Source organism: Cryptomeria japonica, chromosome 2, assembly GCF_030272615.1.
Source record: "Cryptomeria japonica chromosome 2, Sugi_1.0, whole genome shotgun sequence".
Classification (NCBI taxonomy): Eukaryota; Viridiplantae; Streptophyta; class Pinopsida; order Cupressales; family Cupressaceae; genus Cryptomeria; species Cryptomeria japonica.
This window is the reverse complement of record NC_081406.1, coordinates 200,192,317-200,217,258: the sequence shown is the minus strand read 5'-3', so window position 1 is coordinate 200,217,258 and position 24,942 is coordinate 200,192,317.

Below are 24,942 nucleotides of genomic sequence, written 5' to 3'. Positions count from 1 at the left end.
AACAATTCTTCAAGCTCGATTAGATTGTCTTCATCATCAACTTCTCTATTGGATCTAGAATTATAACTGTGACTAACATCTCTACTTTTCCTCATAGGTGGATTAGAGACTGAAGCTCTAAATGCAGATTCAGATTTCTGAGCACTACCATCATAACCATTTAATTCAAATGCAGTAAGTTTTCCAATGATGGAATCAAGAGTTAACTTAGTTTTATCAATAGACTTTAGCTCCTGAATGGCTGCAACTCGGATAGCATAGACCAGTACAAGGGTTCTCAACACCTTAATAACCACTATGGCATCCTCCACTTTACCACCAACACTATTGATCTCACTAACTATCTCCTTGATCCTCTGACCATAATGTTGAATATTCTCACCTTCAAACATCCGCATGTCATTAAATTTACCTCTCAGATTCTCTTCTTTGGAAATATTCACATTCTCATCACCGCTATAGATCTCTTCAAGTTTCTTCCACATATCATAAGAAGACTCTAGACCATGAACATCTACACACTCTGAATCAGACAAAGAACTGATAATGGCCTCCAATGCTTGATTATTCTCTTGTTGCTCTTTTTTTTATCATTAGTCAGAATTCCACTAGGTGCAGTATATGGTGTAACATGTTTCTAGTATTGACTTCCTAGACTCTTGATATAGATTTTCATCCTGTCACTCCATATCATGTAGTTTTACCTATTGAACTTTAGACCTTCTTTCTTCATCATGTTCTTCTAGATCTTTACCTCATGTTGTTAGGATTAGACACTAGAGGACCTAAAATGCTTTGATACCAATTGATTATATGATGAATCAATAAGGATCCAGACAAATACTGAGAGGGGGAGGGGGTGAATCAGTAGATAGAAAACTGACAATACTTTCACCAAACTCAAAAACAATCTCACAAGTGAATCACTGAACTAAACTAGTTCAAACACTGAGCTAGAAACTGCAATATCACTAATAGATTTACCAGTTGAATGGCATACCAAAATAATAGTAAAACAGATTTGAAACTCCAAAACCATTTAACCAAAACATCAAAATACTTTACTGGCAATAGTAAAAGCACATTTTAGATTACTGTCGATCATCTTATCATAACTAAGTAGATTTAACAGTTAAGAAAATTAACCATAGCAATCATAGCCACAAAAACCATTCACCACTTAACACAATGATTTTTGACATGGAAACCCAAATGGGAAAAACCACGATGGGGATGAATACCCACAAGTATTATGAACTCTTTTGAAGTTTTCCCTATTAGGAGCCAAGCCTGTTAAAGCTTTACAAAAAGCCCTCTTAAGAATAGATCCTGTTAGGGACCACCCAGTTAAGGGATTGACTATAATTCCCTATTAGAACCAATACCTTGTTAGGAGTAACCTTGATAGAAGATTTGAAATCCAAGCTAATGGAGCACCTAGTTAGAGGATTTAGATAGTACTAATCTTGTTAAGGCTTACCCGATTAAGGGATTTAACTGTTGTAATTGTTAGAGAACAATAGGGGTTTGTTGATCTAGTAAATAGCACTACTCTGCTTGATCACATCCTTTTCATTTTCCTATCTGCCTTCACACATACTGCAGATACACCTTCTGGTTCGGCAACCAATCACATTGATACTTAACCAAAATTACCAACACTACAACAAAACAACTCATCGACCTTATATGCAAAATAATAGGTCAGTAACACATCAGAAACCTAAGATCTCATAGAGATTACAAACAAATAGGTTCAAGTATGACCACTAGATTACATAGCAATCATTGGACATTATTCAAGAAAACCTCGACCGCTCCTTGATCACCGCTTCATCGATTCCAATAACCCATCACACAGTTTCCTCTTCATGTAATGTACTTTCTCATTCCCAAGATAAAACTAGTATATCTACGCACCAAAAACCACTTGAAACTTATCACATACAATATGTATATGTGGCATAAGCATTACCGATCACCTTTTAATCATAAATTAATATAATCGATTCACTAAGCTCCACCGATTAGGGTTTGGCATATCGATAGGTAGGGTTACCAGTCGATCTCACCGCTTCTAATGTAATACTGGTTTCCTTCACTTTCTCAATCTACCAGTTGCAAAACAACACCATAACAACATCATTACTGGTTACAATTGACATCAATGACAAAACAATAGTTCATCAATGCAATCTTCAAACAAATACCAACAGATACTCTACAATAGTATGTGAAAATATTACAATGGGGAATGCACATACATTTAGGAACATTGCCTAGCGATCACTGCTCAAAAGATATTTGCTTGAAAGGTGAGAACCCTCAGGGAAGTCTCAAAAACTTACAATATGATTCAGACTACAATCCGGAAAGAATGAACCGCAATGATAACATCTACAAATGTCTGATGACAATTCCAATTAAGCATAATTGTCTGCTCTGCAACACCAAACACAACTAGACACTTCACTGAATCATATATCCTTGTTCACACATTTATCTCTCTCTGATAATGCACACAATACCAGCACCTAAATTACATAGGCATGCCACCTATATATACAAATCATCAACCTTGATAACAAGGTTGACTAAACCCTCAACTCTCAACTCATAATTACAAAACTTATATTGCGACTGAACACAGACCAATATTTTGATTTATATTACATAACATGGACCTAATTCAAATTCCCAAATGATTACATCCACCAGAAATCTCGCCAATATCAATTGCAACATGCTACACCACCAGAAATACTGCATAACATGAAAATAATCACCAGTTCATAGAAATCACCAAAAACTTTCACAATGACCAATGCAAATCACTAAAATAAATAGGAAATGATTAGGAAACACTAGCAAGAATGTTAGAATCATCCAGAATAGTTGCACCAACACCTATTTTCAAATCTTCATCGGTCAATGTCTCAAATCTCAAGAACACAACCAATCAACAACTATTATGAGGAAAGATAACTTGTGGACCACCAAATTATGAACCATCTAAAATGAAGATACACAAGATCATCCCAAAGAACAATCCAAAGTCTCAACACAAGATTTGATCACACCGAAATATACTGGACGAAATACCGGATTCTACAAAACAGTGATTAGGAGAACCAAACTACAAAACTGGATAAAAAACTCTTCCAAAACTCACCAGAATAACTCATAGGAATATGTTGACATTAATGACAACAACATATCCTAGCAGAAGCAGTGAACAACCAAATCTAATAATCTCCCCAATAATCCAACATGATAGATATGGGGGTAAGAAGGAAAGGTGAGGTAAAGTTAGGAAGAAAGAGGACATAGAAAGAGTGATAGAGAGAGATCTATAGGTTTAGAGTTAGAGGAGATAAAGAGAGTGAGAAAAAGATGATAGGAGAATGCTAATTATAAAAAATTGACTAAATCTAAAAATTATTTGATCTTCTAAAACCTAGAATCTACATTACAACTCCTAGAGATCTGAAACCACTCTCAAATCTTATACTTAAATGTTATATTTTTTGTATATATTCTTCTTTGGGGATTGGGTATAACTTGTTTCCAAATTAGAAAATTTTCCCATTCATGACATCTACAATTTACCAATGTAGAAAATTTAGCGAGTGATGAATCTGACACTCACCAAATACAAAATGTGCACTTTTCACATTTGGCGAGTGCCAAATTTGGCACTCACCAAATGTGAAAAGTACATTTTTTGAATTTGGCAATTGCCAAATAGGGCGAGTGCTATATTTGGCACTCACCAAATGGTTTACATTGGAAAGAACTAACTCTTTGGGTTGGATTTCACCTGGAAATCCAACCCGAAGGTTTGGACGACCATTTCATGCTTATGACAAGTTTTTATGAAAAGATAAAAAGTGGCATCTTTTTGGTACCACATCTTGGTGCACTTACCCTAAAGCATATTCTAGATTTTAGGAGATCTTATAATTTTTTAGACTTAATCAAATTTCACTAATTAGTAGGCTCCTAACATCGTTCTCTTTCTATCTCTTTATCTCACACTCTTTGTCTCCCCCAAGCTCTAGACCTATTTGTTATCCTATCTCTCTCCTTCTCCCCCTCTCTACATCTTTCGATCTTACTCTCTCCTCTCTCCCCAACCTCTAGAACTTATAATTTATCAAACTTAGTCAAATTTTAATAATCACTAAGCTCTTATTATCATTCTCTCTCTATCTTTATTTCACTCTTTGTCTCCCTTGATCTCTAGACCTATCTCTCTTCCTATCATTCCCCCTCTCCCCCTCTATCTATCTCTCTCCTCTCTGCCCATTCTCTAAACTTATATCTCTCATGCTTCTCTATATCTCTCCTCTCTATCTAATCTCCCTCTCTCTCTCCCCCTCTCCACTTTTGTCTCTCCTTTGCTCTCTCTACTTATCTTATGAAACTCTTTTATGTATTCTTTTATTGATTTGTCCCTTTTCCTTAGGTTTTGAAGTTTCTTTAGCATTTCCAACTCATTATCTGCATGAATGAATTGATCTTTAGTTTCACCACCATCCTATCCCATTTTATGATTTTCTCCTTTCCTCTTTGGTTTCTCTCCAGTTGAATCTCTTTCACTAAATAGCAACATGCCCCTTCAACTGGGTTTTCCCAAAACCTAACTTGCTCGATATCTTCAACTTCTTCATATTTAAAGTATTCCTCCATCTCATTTATCTAATCAATCAAATCTTTTAGATTCAAATTGTCAGCATAACTAGAAATATATATCCTTGGGTTTTTTCCAATCCTCATGATGACCTTGATCATTTTGATTTAGTTTGATTATCCCTCTTCCTATATCTTATCATTTTTCTCTAGGATCCTTGGCACCTCATTGTCACTCTCCTCCTCAACAACATCCAATCAAATCTTCATTTCACTTATCATGTACATAATTTCCTCCACCCTTCTAGTGACATTGGATATTACAAGCATCCTCCTTGATGACATCTTTCCTTCAAATTAGGTGTGATTACCTCAAGTCAACAGTCTAGTTATAGGGTCCCAACTACCTTACAATTTGGTTCTTGATTGATAACAACCAAAATCTACCTTAGATCCATGATATTTCCACACCACGGTATTCTGAAACACATGATCCCAAAGAATTTGAATCTCACTGCAATACTACTTGATGAAGTCAAGGATGGAGGGTCCGAAATGGATTGTCTAACCCTGTAATAGGTAAACTCACAATAATGGTTCCTACTTTTGCCAATGAACAAAATTGGAGGAGGTGGGGAAATGTTTTTTGCGGAGGTTCGAATGAATTGGGGGTGTTTGAGCGAACCACCCTCAAGGCTTCTATCAAACCCACCATCGGATCCGGGTTTGATCGAACCCCAGATGGATATGAGGGTTCAATCGAATCCAATAAACTATTTATTTTTATAGGGTTCAATCGAACCGCTTAAATTTTTATTTATTTTTAAATCTCTATAAAAGCCAAAAATGACAGTTAAATTTCCATTTTTAATTTTGGAGTTTACTATAGAGAGAGTGTTTGTTAGAGTATTCAGGTATTTACTTGATTAATTAAACATTATTTGTTTAATTATTTAAGTTCCCTTTATCTCTTTTACACTTAAGCTAACTTTAGGTGCATATAATTAATTATTTTAATTAATTATTATGTGTAAACCTAGGTTTTCCCTTTTAGGGTTTCTTGACCTATTAAAGATTGAGTTCTTTCTTTTCATTGTATGAAGAAGGATTATTATTGACAATACATATTTTTGTGAATATTGAGCTCTCTCTTTTGGAGCATATTTTTCCTGTGTATTCTTTCCTTCTGTGATTTGCTTCATTGCTTCTCCTTGTAACAGGTTTTTTAGCTTGCAGAGATTATTTGGGCTCTTGTGGTGTTGTATTTTCTCAACTCCTATATGGTATTAGAGCTTCAGATCTGCAACTACCTGTTCTTGTTTTGAGAATTTTGCTTTGGAAGCAGATCTAGGGTTTCAGGAATTTTTTTATGTACCTAGGGTTTGACCTTTTTTTCTGAGCACTTTGGGCCTAAACGAACCTCACCATCATGCTCAGAAGGCCCAAAAACCCCTATGGTCATATAAAATTTGACCTATTTTAGTTCCTGAGCCTCTGGGTGAATTTTTTTCTCAGATCCAGGCCATATGACCCTGGCACACAGATCGAGAATTTTTTTTTTCTTTTTTTTTCCTTTTTACGGCATGCAGGCCAAATTTTTGCTTTTTTAAAAAAAAAATTTGAAAAAAAAAAGCAAAGGAAAAAAAATAGGGTTTTTTAAAAAAAAATTTTTTTTTTTTGGGGGGGGCAACCCCATGGTACGCAGGGTACCATGGGGCCCCTTTCCTTCACATAGGCCCTGTAGGACCTCGGGCCCCGCTCCCTCTTCCAGCCCCGGCAGTTTTCTCCAGCCCCCAGTGGCCCAGTCTCCAACCCCCTGCCATCTCCCGGCCCCTGCCGGCCCGACCACCTGCCGGCCTCCCTACGACCGCTGGCACCCTCTGCGATCGCCGCCCAAGCGACCCCCGCTCTACCCAAGCCCGCAGGCCCAGCGGCCACCGCCCGACCCGACCACCTCCGCCGCTCAGCCTTCCCGCCGTCGGTATCTGCCTCCCTACACTGCCCGTACACTGGGCTCAGCCACCGGCCACTGGAGCTCCACCCGTCCGCCACCGGAGCCCCGCTACCTGGCCACCGGACCACCCACTTGCCACCAGACCCCTTTTTTGGCTTTTTCAAGGGGGGTTTAGTTTTTTGGCCCTATCTTGGGCATACAAAATCATTTTTTTGAAAATGAATAGGCATCGGAAAGTTGGTTTCGAGGCCGACCTCATGGTGTTGGTAATTTTTTCCAATTTTTCTGTTTGACTATATTTTTTTCCAGTCAAAGTGAGCTCTATTTTTTGCATTCCGGGAGCCATAGAATGAGCATCTGACCTCCGTTTTTCGAAAATATTATATATTTGGAAAGCCTGTGCTATGTACTTTCCGGCCATCTGAGTTTTATTTCTAGATTCTGCTCCATGCATATTTTATTCAGTTTTTTGCTTTTCAGCACTCTGGTGGATATTAAGGTTGTTTCAGGTCCTGGGATCTCTTCTCTGAGTAGGATATCTCTATTTTTTGGTTCACATTTCTATTTCCAGTCTTCTTATCATTGTAGCTTGTATTTATGCAATCACACTGAGATAAAGTGCCATCATGCATTGTTTACTTGGAATCTTGCATGTTGTACATGCACTATTGATCAAGTGCCATGAGGGGGTTGATGTTTGCCTGTTGTTTGCCATCTTCCTTTGTCCAGTGAGTGTTCCTTCCACAACATTCACCTCATGATGATGTGTCTCATCACCTTTGATGTTCTTGGTTCTTCATCATGTAGTTGTTTTTGGCTGTCCTTTTTAGTGTTCCTATCCCTCTCCCACTTCCGCATTATGGGGAGGTTTATCTTGTTGGTTCTACTGCGTCCATGGTTCGATTGATCAACTCTTCAGGCTTTGGTTTCTCATGCCATTTGTATCTTTGATTTCAGTTGTTTTTGCCTTGTTTGCCTCCTGATTCAAGTAGTGTCATTTGAGGACACTCATGCAGATTACAGTCTTCTCTACCTAGTCATGTTCTAGTTCAGTGGATGTTCTTCAGATTAGCAGTTATTCTTCGACAGAGTTTGTAGGTTCTTCATGCTTCAATGATATTCTTTTTCATCTCTTTTTGGAGTAGAGTTTTGTTCCCACATGCTTTTCTCTATTTCTCCAGTTCATAGAGATTTCATTGTATTTGGGTACCTGATCAAGCCTTGTTGCCGGGACCCATCTTTATTGCTTTCAGTAGCTGTTCTAGGTTTTAGTTTCTCCCTAAGTTTAGCTTAAGGGAGGGTGTTAGAGTATTTGGGTATTTACTTGATTAATTAAACATTATTTGTTTAATTATTTAAGTTCCCTTTATCTCTTTTACACTTAAGCTAACTTTAGGTGCATATAATTAATTATTTTAATTAATTATTATGTGCAAACCTAGGTTTTCCCTTTTAGGGTTTCTTGACCTATTAAAGGTTGAGTTCTTTCTTTTCATTGTATGAAGAAGGATTATTATTGACAATACATATTTTTGTGAATATTGAGCTCTCTCTTTTGGAGCATATTTTTCCTGTGTATTCTTTCCTTCTGTGATTTGCTTCATTGCTTCTCCTTGTAACAGGTTTTTCAGCTTGCAGAGATTATTTGGGCTCCTATGGTGTTGTATTTTGTCAACTCCTATAGTGTTGGCATGATTGGTATAACTGATGAAGATGAGATGATAATGGATGACTATATCGGTAGAGGAAAGATGGCATGATTAGTTATTTGTGTTGTAATTGATGGCAACCTAGGTCAATTGATGTTTGATGATGTTTATAGATGGTTTTCAATGATTGATTTGTTAGCTAAGTGATTTGGTCTACCGGAGTTAGAGTTTGACAGTTTGATAGGGTTTACCATCAAGACTGGGAATTAGGACCTTAACCAGTAAAGTAGATAAGTTTTGATGAAATCGGGTGATTGGTGATGTTTGGTGACTTGTGGTTTGAATCATAAGATTTTATGATGGATTTGAGTATGTAACTAGAACCGCATCCTGTGATGATTACCAGAAGGCATGTTTTAAATTTTTGATGAAGTTTTGCTAGGGTTTTAGTAGGATTTAAGGACCGGTGATAAAATCACTCAACCAGTAATGATTTTTGATATGATGGTGATTGATGGTGAGTGTACATAGAGGAGATAACACAACAAAACCCATGAAGATGATTTAAATGTTGTTTTAGCATGATTCAAGGAAGATTTTCTTGGGAAACAATGAAATGCTTAGTAGAGTGTTTTGAGGTTTTGACTTTGGTACATATCATATTTTTTTGTGATGAGTTACGATAAACCAACCATTGATATTGCATTGTAAATTGTTGTAATGATCTAGATGAAGATCTGATATGATTTGTATTGTAATTTCAAGATGTAATTAGGGTTTATTGGATGATCTAATTGAAATGTCTATTTAGGATGACATAGTTGATGTTTTATGTATCGGTGGTATTAGGAGAATGAGTTAAGCCATCCCAAATAAGATAGAGATTTGTCTGAGTGTTGTAGTCTGTGAAGCATAACTAGATCTAATTTAGCAAACTGAAAGTGCAAAGTAACAAATCACTTTTCACTGTTGTTCCCTAACAGCTACAATAGCTTAAATCTCTTAACCGAGTAGGTCCTAACAAGCCTTTATCATTTAAGTCTCCTAACAGGGCAACTCTCAAAAAGGGTGGTAAATCCTCTCAAGAGGTTGATCCTAACAGATCATTAAGTTCCTAGCTAGAGTGATAGGTAAATCCCTTAATTGAGTGACTCCTAGCAGGGTCTTCTCCTAACCAGGAGTATTGTAAGCTCCTAATAGGGCTGAGCTCCTAACAAGGCATACTTCAAAAAAGTACAAATTTTAGTGGGTACCAACTCCCACCGTGGTTTTTCCCTATTTGGGTTTCCACGTCAAAATTATGGTGTTCATGTGTATATTGATTTTCTTGTGATGTTCATGTTTTATTTTTGATTACCGGTTAAGACAATTTATGTTTGTTTATCAGAGATCTTAAAGTGGTTACTGGTATTAATGGTTAGTTGATTGATGAAGCATTCTGATCAGTTAATAAGTTGATAATAGTGTTAGTTGATCTGATATTGAGTTGATGGCTAATCTAATTATTAAGTTTGCAGAAGTGGAGATGATTGTCTAGAATTGATAAGGAAATCTATTATGAAGAATTAGTTTAAGTGTTGAATGTTTTCAGATCTGAGATAAGTCTATTTTGGTGCATTGGTCCTCTGTGTGTGTTGGAACCCTAAAATTTGAAAATTTTAGAGTTCTAGATTCATGCCAAAAAACAGATTTCTATGTTCAATCATAATCAAGCAAGTTCTTCCATTTCCAACTCTAAGAAACTAGGTTTGGTGCATGAACAAGGTGGTCGATTTCCAGGTATGTACGTGGTTGCAAAGACAAAATCATTCCAGGTACGCCTTTTTTTTTTCATAATTTCTTCTTACCTAAGCACTATTATGTCAATTTAATTGTTCATATGCATTTTGTATATCATAAATATGTTCTCTGCCAAATTGTAGATCCTCTTGATAAAAGTTCTTGTTCCTCTTGAGGCTAATCTATGTGCATTTTCATAGAATGTGTAAATCACGAATTGAAAGGTCATATTCAAGCATTGATATCTCTTTCCCATTAAGTCCTCAGGATGACAACATTGGTCAGGAGCTCTTTGTGGAGTTTATTATCTTTTGGCATGATGGATTTCTTATCAGATGAATTGGTTTTTATGATTCTATTTATGAAAATGAAGTTATGTTTTAGGTTTCAAACCTTCATCAACCCATCTGATATGTTTTTGAAAGCAAGACCAAAGGCAGTTTTCAAATGTTTACACTAGTGAAATTTTCAGAACTGAAAGTTGTCGACTTTGGTGATCAAAATATTTGCACTCAATAATGATCTCAAGAAACTGGTTGATGAAAGGTTTTTTGGTATATGGGATTATGACCCTGAGCGATTTTGCAAGGATCGAAGAAGTTTTGGTATGCTTTTTAATTGTTTCCTGACTAATCTTGACATAAAAATGCATCGGAAAAAAGTTTTGAATTTGAACGATCGGAGGACAACCCACCTAATATTTTTATGTCAATTGCTTCCATTTTAATTTTCACAGAGATCAGAGGTCATTTGATGTATTAATTTAAAATTTATATTGCTCGCGACTAGCTCCGACAGGCCAGTTTACAAAGCAAGTACCAAAATTTGGTGAGCTAACTAAAATTTGAAATAAAACCCATGTTTTATTTAAATTATCATGAATTTTGGCCAAGTTTCATGGTAATTGGATGTCTGGTTAGTCAGCAATAAAATTACACCAGAATGAGTCGTAGGAAAAATTAATTTTTTTTAGTTTTTGCATAGTTTGAAGCAATTTGCAAAAGGAAATACTGAGTTTATCTTAAAAGGAATAAAAGTTTTCCAAAAAAGTAAATTATTTTAATTAAAGTGGCATTTGCACAAGGTGGGGTTTGGATATCATAGTTGCCAACTAAGTCACCAGGTTCGAATTCGAATTCGAAGTTCGATGACTTTGAAATTTGAATGAAGTTTGATGAGGAAAAAATTTGAATTAAATTCGCCAGATGTATTTTTTAATTTTTTTAAATAAATATATGTAATATATCTATAAAATTGCCTAAATAGTTTAACATTGATAAATAGATTTGAAATCGTTACAAAAAGATGACATATTTATAAAATATAAACCATAGGAAACATATGCTAGGGCACAAACGACGGCAAAAACGACAGGTAAAAATTGCAGGCAAACTTCTCCTATAGGCTGCGACTATCAGGGGTCTGCGACTACTTCTCCAACGACTTCTCCTGTAGGATGCGACTCACGACAGACTGAAGATGTGTTTAAAAAATATTAACAGAAGAAGAAGGCAAAAAATTTAAAAAATAAAAAATAAAATAAAAATTCGAATTTCAACGATTTTTATTGCATGTTTTAAAGTTCGGCGAATTTCGAACTCCAAGGATGAAATTCGGCTGAACCTGGTGACTTAGGTTGCCAACAAAAGAAAAATTTGTTAAAAGCTTTCTTTAGTTTTGGCTCTGCAAATCATCCATTCTTTTCACCATTGCATGAAAAGAAACCCACAATGGATCGGTAAATATAATTGACAGATCTTTTTACACAACGACAAGCTCTTTATCAGACTGCATTTATTAGCCCTTTATTTGTTATATTTCTCTCTTGTTTTTGTTGTTGGTGTATTGATATCAAAGCCCTAATTAATTTCTAGTACACTATTAGAAATTGGTGTTATATACTATAGTGAACATATTTGCAAACAACGATCATTCCAGTACTTTTAACAGATCTTGAAGATGCCTTACGCCTATCTTTTCAGGTACATTATAATTGGTGATACAGGGATGAGTTCATGCTTATAGTTTCACACTACCCTTGCCTACTCTTGAGTTTGAAGCTTATCTGATTGTATTGGCAACCGAAGATATTAAGGAGCTTGAAGTGGTGCCACTATTAAAGGAATATGCAACAGCCATTCGCTTGCTCTGTAAGCAAATGGATCTACTGGGTACGATTTGTCATTGACAACTTGCTCTCTAGATGGCCGAGTTTTTCAAATTGAATATGCTAGGGCGGAAGTATGACTGGCATAAAATGCAATCGTCACCCTAACCCTAAACAAGTCATCAGACATCGACGTAATAGAAAATTACCTATCCCGATGGAGAAATGTTATGCCAATGACATAGCATTAATGTTTCATTTACTTTTCTTCTCATTGGGAGATCAGAACAACTAAAAATATGTTATCCCGATGGTAAGGAGTGGAAAATTATTTTTCCCATCAGGCATTGGCATAACTAAAAACGTGCTACCCCGACATTGGAAAGCTACACTGATGGAAATCAAGTGGAGGATGTTACATGCAAAAGTAAATAGATTTTCCGAGGGAGTATTCCTTATCCAATCATAATATTTTGATATTCTATTTTGGATATAATGTTTATTATTTGCAAAAGTATTTTGAGGAAAATTTATTTATAACATATGATATAGTCATGATAATGTTTCAATGTTATTGCCTTCTAGAGAGTATAAATAAATATATTTTGTCAAGAAGGGAATTATGACAACATGACAATAGGAAATATTTCTTACCTAAATTTAATATAGCGTTCTGATATTATGATTTGAAATATAGCTTTATCATTTGTAAAGGCATTCTGGAAAGTAACTCTATCTATTATATTTTGATGCAAAAAATATTTTAATATTATTTATTACTTTTCAGATAGTACTAAGGCATTCATTTTCTCAAAAAAGAAAAAATGCATTTGACATGCGTGACTTGAGCGACCTTTAAATATTTAGCATGTCATCTTGTATTATTTTCATTTGAATGATCTTTTTTTTCCCTAATTCATTAAATAAAAATATATACATTAGGGTGAAATTTATTATTTTTGAATATTGAAGCCAAAGGATGAACGTCTTATTTTATAAGTAATATTTTTTCAAAGGTTTAAAATAATTAGATACAAATGGATTATCTTTAAAAAGTATTTATATAAAAAAAAGGGGGATTATTAATCTTACAAAAGCAAAACCTAATCAAGAGTGATACATGATTTACCAATGAATTTGATTGGTTTAATTTGTGTGCAGGATATTTTATCAGGGTGTTGCATTATAAAACAATTAAATCATTTTATTATATATTTTACCCTTTAAAATTCATTGAATCATTTATATTAGGGTAATTATTTTTTATTTTTCAAAAAGCATAATGTGAATATTATTGATTACTAAAGGATACATTTTTACCAAAAAGGGAAAATCATTATTTCATTTTCTATATTTACGCCGAGAGGCGTAACCTTCAATGGCATCAATAGGAGGTCATCATGAGTAATGGTGTAAGAAAAAAGAAACTTTTTGTATTCCTGTCAGTCATGCATGGAAATAACAAGCATTCAAATTATTGTCGAGGTGGAAGAAGTTGGCATTGTATTCTGACAGTTACAAACGAAAACCTGCATGCTCTTCTAACTGTTTCAAATGCAATTGATGAGGGTTGCTCAATGAATTATACGTAACTACAAATGCAAAGTGATGGATAGCAACCAGTAACATTTCACAGCTTACTGGCCTTATGAAATTGACGATGATGGAAGAAGAAGTGGTTATGGAGAACGGAAGTGCAAGAGGCATTCACCTTTCCCTATTTTAGAGGGGTAGATGATAGCAATGTTGAAGAATTTCATTGTAAGCTCCACAAATAAGCTCTGCAAAAGATGGAATGGGTGTTAGCAAAGGGCGATCATCCAATGATTCAAAACATGGAATGGGTATTAGCAAAGGGCAATCTCCAATCAAGAACAAATGTAGCAACTCTTGTAGAAAAGCTAGCCAAAGTGAATAAACCATTTGCTATGGAAATCAGCTCCATAGACGGAATACCAGATGTTTATTGCCAACTTATTTATGTTATGATATAATACAACATTATGTTCTATTATTCTTTGATTTAATTTTACACTTTCCAACCACTATTTTAGATTTGGAATAGTTCAAGCACATTGATGTTGTGGAAGAAAATCATATTGTGCATATTTTGTGAATCATTGCATTCTAGAGTCAAAAACTTCCTTGTTGCTTCCACGATTGTCTCCAAGATTACAACTGAAGATCTTGACAGAAATTTTAAAATCTCTATGATTTAATAAATGTCGATTCTTTGTTTCAAAACTTCATGCTTGTGAATTCCACTTGTTTGAAAGCTTCTAAAGATATTTTAATAGATCTATTACATGCAAGTTTGCTAGGGTAGTGGTGGTCACAATAGCTCTGTCACCATTTGAATTCATGTGAAAGTTTCCAAATCCATTTTAAAGTCTTTCTTTGGAGAGAAATAGTTCTCATGTCATTCATATCCCATGACCACAATATTCATGGGAGTCTTTCTTTGATGATTCTGCAATTTAGACTTTCAATTTTAAAATTAGCTAATTTGTTTCTGCAATTTATATTTTCTGAAATTGGGGATACCCCTAAAACCTATAAGTTTAAATTTTAAAATTAGCTTTCTACAATTAGTTTAATTGCTGCACTCAGGTATCTTCATGAAGGAAGGTGAATCTCTATGGGTTTCATTGTTAATCACTTTTTCCATGAATTTTCTGAGTTAATAGAAAATGTTGACACGTTGTTGTAGGCAGTTGCAATAGATGGACAAAACACGAATATGATGACATATTACGTCTTCAAGGTAATTTTTTTTCAGAATTATGTGTGAATTTGCTAAAAGCGAACAACTTACATCTTGTTTCCTTTGTCTGTTGAGGTTTTGAATGTTTGAAAGAAAAAACAAATTGAAATTTTTGGAACAGATACCTGCGTACACCATAGTAGGAAATCAAATGCACCAATCACTATAGCGATCAGGGCACACCATCAAATGATGAGATGGGAATGTTGAATGAAGTTGCTCATAATTTTCTCAAGGAAGAATACAATTCCTCTCTTAAAATGATTCCCAAGAGTTTTATTTTGAATCTATACATAGACAGTTCTCCTATTTTTATTGAAATTTTTAATTTTGTTTTCTATTTATTTAAATGATCTATTCATTTAAATATAGGGTGAGCCTTGGAAACTAATGTTCAGATCCAAAATTTTACCCAATTTTCATATTATATTTTTTGCTGTCCAAATTCATTAAAATGTTGATATTATTTATTTATTTATTGTTTGGTCTAATTGTTCAATGAACAATTTCACATTCTTATAACAACTCAATTCTTCTTATTAGTCTCTTTTGCTATTTTGTTTTGGTTATTGGGATTTAGCTATTTTGCCAAGAAGATAGATTGCAGTTCATATAACATTACTAGGATCTAAAATCATTCTCAAACTGTAAAAAGTATGGCAGTAAATAGAGACAAGTTTTCTTCTTTTTAGTGTACATGAATGTAGAAAGGGAGGCAACACATAGGTCTTATTCTCATTCAAGTAGATAAAAATGGAGTTGAAATTTTAGAATGTGAAATTTGATTATTTTGTTTTGATTTGTTGTAATATTATTACAAGATATAAGCGTCATTTTTGGTATCTTCCATAAGCTCCATTAAACCCCAAATAAAATTTTCCTATCTTGAGATTTGTATAAGGACATGCATTGAGAGAACACATGTCTTATAAGCATCATTTTTGGCATCCTCCATAAGCTCCATTAAACCCCAAATAATTTTTTCCTACCTTGAGCTTTGTATAACAACATGCATCTAAGAGAAAATACATGCCTGTTATTGAATTCAAAGCATAATGATCAAATCATGAATGTATTAATCTATATTCCAAAAGGAATTTTTGTTGTTGCGTAAACTTTCCAATCTAAATTAAAAAGATTGAAAGTTTCAATATAGCTCAATTGTTGAAGTGCTACTTCTTTCTAAAAATTAATATACATATGATAACTTTGATGCCAATAGTTAATAAGATGAGAGGGGGGGTGAATCATACAAACTTAATCTTCAATATATTCGACAGATTCCACCTCGGTAGCTTTAACAGATATATGTAACCAAAACTGTAAAACATGCAAACTTAGGAACACATAATCATAACAACACTCATAACACCATATTTAACATGGAAACCCAAATAGGGAAAAACCACTGTGGGATTTCGGACCCACTAAGAAATATACTCTTCTAGAGTATGCTCGGTTAAAAGAAATTCTTTCTAAAGATTACAAACACATTGCTAGATGTGACCCGGTTAAGGGATTTCCCTTAGATCTGTTAGGATCTTCACCTTGTTAGAGATGACCTTGTTAAAGGGTTTCAAACACTCAATCAGAATGTCACCTTGCTAGAGGATTTACAAATAAGACTGTTAAGTCCACTCGATTAAGAGATTTTGTGTCACTTACAAATAAATAACAGTAATGAGTATGTTTGCAACTTTGCATCTAAAATGCTAAAGCAGATTCTTATTTTCTCAATATAATCTAGTCATAGGACTTATCTTGTCCCTCTACTGGGCTCCTTACTCTGTTATTCAAATAGATCTTCAAGCTTCTGTGCTTGGTAATCACTATGTAGCATCCCTGTGCTTACACTTGCCCACATACATTGTTTATCAATAGTTCCTTATTTATAAACAATTTGCTAACCGCTTAATCTCTTTGATCACATTTCCCATGATCAATCATAGCCATCAGATCTTCAATCTTGACCAGGTTCAATGTATCCTTCGATCAGAAAATGTTTTACCTCGCCTTGGAACTTGCATACATTTCTTGGAACTTGTGCTAAGGTATTGTGGTTCAATCCGAGCTGTAGATCTTCCTGCTGATCTTCCATTGCCATAGATCCTTAACAAACTTCATACACGTTGTATCAATCATTTAATCATAACCATCTCATCAGCTTCCATCATTAAATAACGCATGTATACATCAAATGCATTATGTTTTTACTCGGTTGCAACTCGGTAAATACTAAACTTCACTTGGTAGACATTCCACCTTCATTAACTGATAGCGATAACCTTAGGGTTTACCGACTAGGTTCCTTGCTCGGTAACATAGTATAGTATTAACCTTACAAACAATAGCATATGTAGGATGTCAAAACAATCTAAACAACATGATCTCATCATTGTCTAACTCAGTAATAGTTGCCCATTGAATAACTTATTTCTCCCCTTATTCATCACATTCTTTCTGTGTCTTTTACCGACATCTTAATTCTCTTCAAAACATACTTCTTAAGATATGGCAACATCATACTAAATCAGAAAATCAATTTCTTGATATCAATGACAAAATAATATTGTGAAGATAGTAATCATCCTTAATCAGTTATATCCATAATTATCAACAACCTTCTCAATATCCTAATTGAAATGCCAACAATCTCTTATTGTCTGTTATAATGCCAACAATCTCCCCCTTTGGCATTGATGGCAAAACCAATTGATTTGACTTAAAAGATTCAAATTCAGATTGCTGAGATTGTGATTGCTGAGATTGTGATTGCTGAGATTGATGAAATGCTCCCCCCCTATCATTATTCTTCTCCCCCATACATTAGTCTTCTCCCCCTTTGACAACAATGCCAAAAGAAAAGTAATTCATAATTTCTTCCTGTGTGAAGTAATTCCTTTGCTGCTCGGTATCAACTCAGTCTCGGTTAGAGCATTTTATCTTCAATTCCCGTTCCCTATTTTTGTTTCCTACACACCTTTAGAAAACATCCTAAAGTGTGTAAATCAGCATCAACTCCTAAAAGATATTCTTTAGAGTCATCGAATTGATGCATTCACCGAACTCGGTTAGTGAGTAGAAGATAGGGGTAGGACCCCTAACTTACTTCTGAGATACTCAAAAGTGTCCCTTGGTAGTGGCTTGGTGAAAATATCTTCTATTTGTTCCTTTGAACTAACATACTCCAACACCACTTTCTTCTCTTGAACTTCTTCTCTAAGATAATGAAATTTGATAGAGATGTGCTTTGTCTTAGAGTGCATAACAGGATTCTTTGAAATGTTAATGGCACTAGTATTATCACAGAATATAGTTACTGTCTTGGTAACTTTCTCATTTATGCCTTCCAAAAGTTGTTTGATCCATGCTATATTGGTACAATTCAATGTTGCAGCAACATATTCAGCTTCTGCTGATGACTATGAAATACATCCTTGTTTCTTGCTAAGCCAACTCACTAGTCTTTCTCCTAAAAAGAAAGCTCCACCACTTGTGTTTTTCCTGTCATCTATGTTGCCTACCCAATCAACATCAGTATAAACTTTTAAATCAAAGTCACTTCCTTTCTGATATACTAAGCCATAATCCTCAGTGCCTTTCAAGTATTTGAAAATTCTCTTGATTGTTGTCATGTGTGTTTCCTTGGGATCTGCAGAAAATCTTGCAACTATACCTACTACATGTGCTATATCTGGCCTTCTGTGAACAACATATTGCAACTTTCCAATCATACATCGGTAAAGTGTCTCATCAACAGATGTAGATTCATCATTCTTTGATAGTTTACAGTTGGTAGTCATAGGAGTACTTACTGGTTTTGAATCCTCCATTCGAAATTTCTTCAAGATTTCCTTTATGTACTTGGATTGAGTAATGAAAATCTCATCTTTCATTTGCAGTATCTATAGACCTATAAAATACTTTATCTCACCGATTAATGACATCTCAAATTCTTTTCTCATTTCATTTCCAAAGTTCTTTGTTAAAGAGTCATTTCCACAAAAGATAATATCATCAACAAATATGGCTGAGATCAGTATTCCATTTTCATCATTCTTCATGTACATATTATTGTTTCCACTTGTCCTTGTAAAACCAATCTTGATTAAATAAGAGTGCAATCTTTCATACCATGCTCTAGGTGCTTGTTTCAGACCATATAAAGCTTTGGTCAATTTACATACCTGATCTTTATTCTCTCCTTCAACAAATCCTTTAGGTTGTTCAATAAAAACTTCTTCTTCTAATATATCATTCAGAAATGCAGATTTGACATCCATTTGATATACTTTGAAATTCTTGTAAGTAGCATATGCCAACAATGTTCTTACTCCTTCAAGTCTTGCCACAGGTGCCAAAGTCTCACCATAATCAATTCCTTCTTCTTGAGCATAACCTTTGCAAACTAGTCTTTCTTTATTTCAAATGACCTCACCTTTTTCATTCAACTTGTTTCTGAAAATCCACTTTGTATCGACTACATTTTTGTCCTTCGGTCTTGGGACTAGTGTCCATGTGTCATTCTTCTTGATTTGATCAATCTCTTCTATCATAGCATTTATCTAATCTTCACTGTTAAATGCCTCTTTCACTATCCTCAGTTCAAATTCAGATATCAGGCATGTGTTTTGTCTCAGTTTATTCCTTGTCATCATTGGATCATTCTTATCTCCTATAATCTGACTTGATGTATGATTCCTTCTAACATACTTGGCTAATACAGACTCGGTAGATTCTATATGATCTTCTTCATCACTCGGTAACTGGATATTCTCTTCATTTCCTTCAGCAGTTTTCTTGGTAGGACTTCTCGGTTGAACATATACAAATCCTTCATAATCTTCTGGTTCTTTGGAGTTTCCTTCATCATTTCTTTCTGCAAATTCATCAATTTTCACATTTGCACTTTCTACTATTTTGTTAGATGATTTGATCAGACATTTAAATGCTTTTCTTCTAGAAGAATAACCAAGAAATGTTCCTTCTTCACTTTTCTGATCAAACTTACCATTTCTGTCATCTTTGTGAACATAGCATCTACTTCCAAAGATTTTAAAATAACTTACATTAGGTTTCTTGTCATACCAGATTTGATATGGTGTCTTCAAGGTTCCTTTCTTCAGTTGTACTCGGTTCAAGGTGTAAACTGCAATGTTGATTACTTCTCTCCAAAATGTTTGAGGTACCCTCTTTTCTATCATCAAGGTTCTTGTACAATCCACAAGTGATCTATTTCTTCTCTCGGCTATCCCATTTTGTTGGGGTGTTCTCAGTGCAGATACTTGCCTCTTTATACCATGATCATTGCAGTATAAGTTAAATTCATCAGAAGTGAACTCACCTCCTCTATCAGATCTAAGACATTTCAGTTGTCTTCCTGTTTCATTTTCAACTCTTGCCTTGTACCATTTAAACATTTGCAAAGCTTCTGATTTTTCTTTTAAAAACATTACTGACATCATCCTTGAATAATAATCCACAAATAATATGAAATACTTATCACCATAATAACTCTGAACTTTCATAGGACCACAAAGATCAGTATGCACAATATCTAAAATTCCCTTAGAAGTGTAGGACTTACTTGTAAAGCTTGATCTTGTCATCTTACCCATCTGGCATCCTTGGCATATAGCATTCTCAGGTTTCTCAAGACTCGGTAGACCTCTTACTCGGTGCTTCTTGCTTATTTTGATCAGATTATCAAAATTTACATGAAAAAACCTTTTATGCCATAACCAGGTATCATCTATCTTTGCATATAGACACTTATTCCGAGTTGAGTCAAGGTGAAATGTGTTACCTTTTGTTTATGTCACGATAGCTGCTAACTTTACATGCTTGTCATGAACTTTGACAATTCCTTTATGAAACTCTATTCGGTATCCTGTATTGTTTAGCTGTGCTACACTCAACAAATTGTATTTCAAACCTTCAACCCAGTAAACATCATTACATTTAGCATTGTCAAGAAGTGTTATAGATCCTTTATCTCTCACTAGACATGGTGAATCATTACCAAATCTTACATAACCTCCATCATAATCTTCTAACATAACAAACTTGTGTTTATCACCTGTCATGTGATGTGAGCATCCACTATCTATGATCCAAGAATCATTAGTATTTATGTGAGATATTAAAGCTTTTTCTTCGTACCTTTCTTCATCGGATCCATCTTTGATAGCCACATAAACAAATTCCTCTATATCAGTTTCATCTGATTTATCATCATTAGATTCCTCATCAGCTATTAGACATGTCTTTTTATCTCTTCTTCTAAAGTCTTGATGTCCTCTGTAATGATTATCTTTCTATTTGTCATCTCGTTAATCTCTCTTTTCAATGGATTCTTTGTCAAGACAATTAGAAGCCATATGTCCTATTCTATCACAATTAAAACATTTCAAAGGCAACTTTCCTTTGTACTTACCTTTTCCTCTCGGTAACCTTTTGGCTAATAGTGCTTCAAACTCTTCTTGCTTTCTGATTTCTTCATAAAGTTTGTGTACCTCCTCCATGTTTTTGCGAAATCTTTCACTTGCTCCATTGTGATTCCCTTTAGAGTACTTATACTTTCTATCATTGTAATCATCAGATTCATCAAGATAAAAAGAACTAAATGCAGAATCAATTTTATTTACCGAAGACCCACTGTTATCAAAGTTACTTAACTCAACTGCATGTAGCTTACCAATAGTAGCATCCAAAGAAACTGGCGTATTGGGTACATACCTCAATTCATTGATTGCAGAGACTCGGATTGCCTAAGCAGGTAGAAGGGTTCTTAATTGCTTACTTGTGACATCCTTCTCTTCAATGGTTCCTCCTGCTCCTTTGATTTGATTGACAATCTCCTTTAACCTTGTATTGTACTAGGTTATGTTCTCACCTTCATTCATTCTCATAGATTCAAGTTGTCCTCTTAGATTGTCCACTTTTTCTCTTTGAACATGTTCATCACCACCATACATAGATATGAGCTTGTCCCACATTGCCTTGGCATCATTGCAGCCTTCTAGATCATTAAACTCTGAGTCGGTCAATGTAGATGTTATTTCAATCATTGCTTGAATATGTTATTGCGTTGCCTTTATCTCTTCCATTGTCAATAGATAGGTTCTAGGTGTAATGAAATCATTCTCCAAATAATATACAACATATTCTCCAATTACCAATAGGTGCAACTTCATCCTTTTCTGCCATGTAGAGAAACTTGAGTTATTCAGCTTCAGTGCATCCCTCTTATACATCTTTGGATCTTTTCCTCAAGTACCTTTAAACTTTTCTTCCAGAGTCCAATTCTTTGATACCAATTGATAACTTTGATGCCAATAGTTAATAAGATGAGATGGGGGGCTAAATCATACAAACTTAATCTTCAATATATTCAACAGATTCCACCTCGGTAGCTTTAATAGATATATGTAACCAAAACTGTAAAACATGCAAACTTAATAACACATAATCATAACAACACTCATAACACCAGATTTAACGTGGAAACCCAAATAGGGAAAAACCACTGTGGGATTTCGGACCCACTAAGAAATATACTCTTCTAGAGTATGCTCGGTTAAAAGAAAATCCTGTTAAAGATTACAAACACATTGCTAGATGTGACCCGGTTAAGGGATTTCCCTCAGATCTGTTAGGATCTTCACCTTGTTAGAGGTGACCTTGTTAAAGGGTTTCAAACACTCAATCAGAATGTCACCTTGCTAGAGGATTTACAAATAAGACTGTTAAGTCCACTCAGTTAAGAGATTTTGTGTCACTTACAAATAAATAATAGTAATGAGTATGTCTACAACTTTGCATCTAAAATGCTAAAGTAGATTCTTATTTGCTCAATATAGTCTAGTCATAGGACTTATCTTTTCCCTCTATTGGGCTCCTTACTCTGTTATTCAAATAGGTCTTCAAGCTTCTGTGCTCGGTAATCAATATGTAGCATCCATGTGCTTACACTTGTCTACATACATTGTTTATCAATAGTTCCTTATTTATAAACAATTTTCTAACTGCTTAATCTCTTTGATCACATTTCCCATGATCAATCATAGCCATCAGATCTTCAATCTTGACTAGGTTCAATGTATCCTTCGATCGAAAAATGTTTTACCTTGCCTTGGAACTTGTGCTAAGGTATTGTGGTTCAATCTGAGTTGTAGATCTTCCTGTCGATCTTCCATTGCCATAGATCCTTAACAAACTTCATACATGTTGTATCAATCATTTAATCATAACCAGCTCATCAGCTTCCATCATTAAATAACGCATGTATACATCAAATGCATTCTGTTATTACTCGGTTGCAACTCGGTAAATACTAAACTTCACTTGGTAGACATTCCACCTTCATTAACCGATAGCGATAACCTTAGGGTTTACCGACTAGGTTCCTTGCTCAGTAACATAGTATAGTATTAACCTTACAAACAATAGCATATGTATGACATCAAAACAATCTAAACAACATGATCTCATCATTGTCTAACTCGGTAATAGTTGCCCATTGAATAACTTATTCCTCTCCTTATTCATCACATTATTTCTGTGTCTTTTACTGACATCTTAATTCTCTTCAAAACATACTTCTTAAGATATGGCAACATCATACTAAATCAGAAAATCAATTTCTTGACATCAATGACAAAATAATATTGTGAAGATAGTAATCATCCTTAATTAGTTATATCCATAATTATCAACAACCTTCTCAATATCCTAATTGAAATGCCAACAATCTCTTATTGTCTGTGATAATGCCAACAACATAGTCATTTTAGTTTAATATTTTAGATCTAATGTCTTTTAATGTCTTCTATGTTGTTTAGCAAAAATATAGAAAGGTTCTATTGATATCTAGATTTTAGTTTTAAATTTATTTTAAAAGATTGATGATTCAATTAAAAAATAGAAATATTTTATTCATACCTAGATTTTAGTTTTAAATTTATTCTAAAATTGACTATTTATTTATTTATAAATTTTAAAAAATTAGTTTAATTTTATAATTTAAATTTATTTGGTATATTTAGAAATATCAAAAAGATTTTTTTTTCTTTTGTTTCTGTATTTCAATCATAAAAATATAAAGTTTCTAAATTCAAAAAATAAAAATTACATGCTAGAAGTACAAAGAATAAAAATGGTATATAATTTTAATTTTCAATTTAAAAAAATAGAAAAAATTATGTTTCTAAAGTTTAATCATAAAAATATAATGTTTCTAAATTCAAAAAATCAAAGTTACATGCATTCACAAATATTTCAAAAATATGATATAGATGTGATTTTTCTATTTACATCTCATTTATCTCTTAGTTGAATTTGAATATTTTATTATATATTAATAACAATATCAAAATTTTAAAAAAATAGTTCCTTTAAAATAATTTTCTAGAAACTCTAAACCTGATATTATCATTAAAACAAAAAGTTAATTAGATTTTAAATTTATATTAATAAGATTATTTTAATTAAAATTAAGTTTAAGCTATTTTAAAATGTATTTATTTTATTAGAACAAACTTTAAAGCTATTTATTTCATAAATTGAAAAAAGGAGAAAAAATTAACCCTACTTCCACTTTAACCCTATTTGAACCCTAAAACTAATTATAACCCTAATTAAACCCTAATTGAATTGTAGTACTGACTCTATTCATAATGGAACCCTAGCCATAATTCTCCCACTAATTTTAATGGAGCCTCAACCTTTACCTTGAGCATTATCCTTCATTATTTACCCTAATTATACCCTACTATTAACATTGTACCTAATCTTACCAAATTAAAACCTAACCCTAAACTTAAGTATAACCCTAGAGAATTAAACACTACCTATAACTTCAACCCTCATCTAATTATGATTGAGTCATAACCCCAAACTAAGCCTTAACACTAATTGAAACCTAATTATAAACTAACCTTAAACTTTACTATAACTCTACAATTAATTTCTAATTACAACTTGAACCCTAAAATAACCACAATTGAATCCTATCCCTCAACTTAAACCCAACCCTAATTGAACTATAATCCTAATT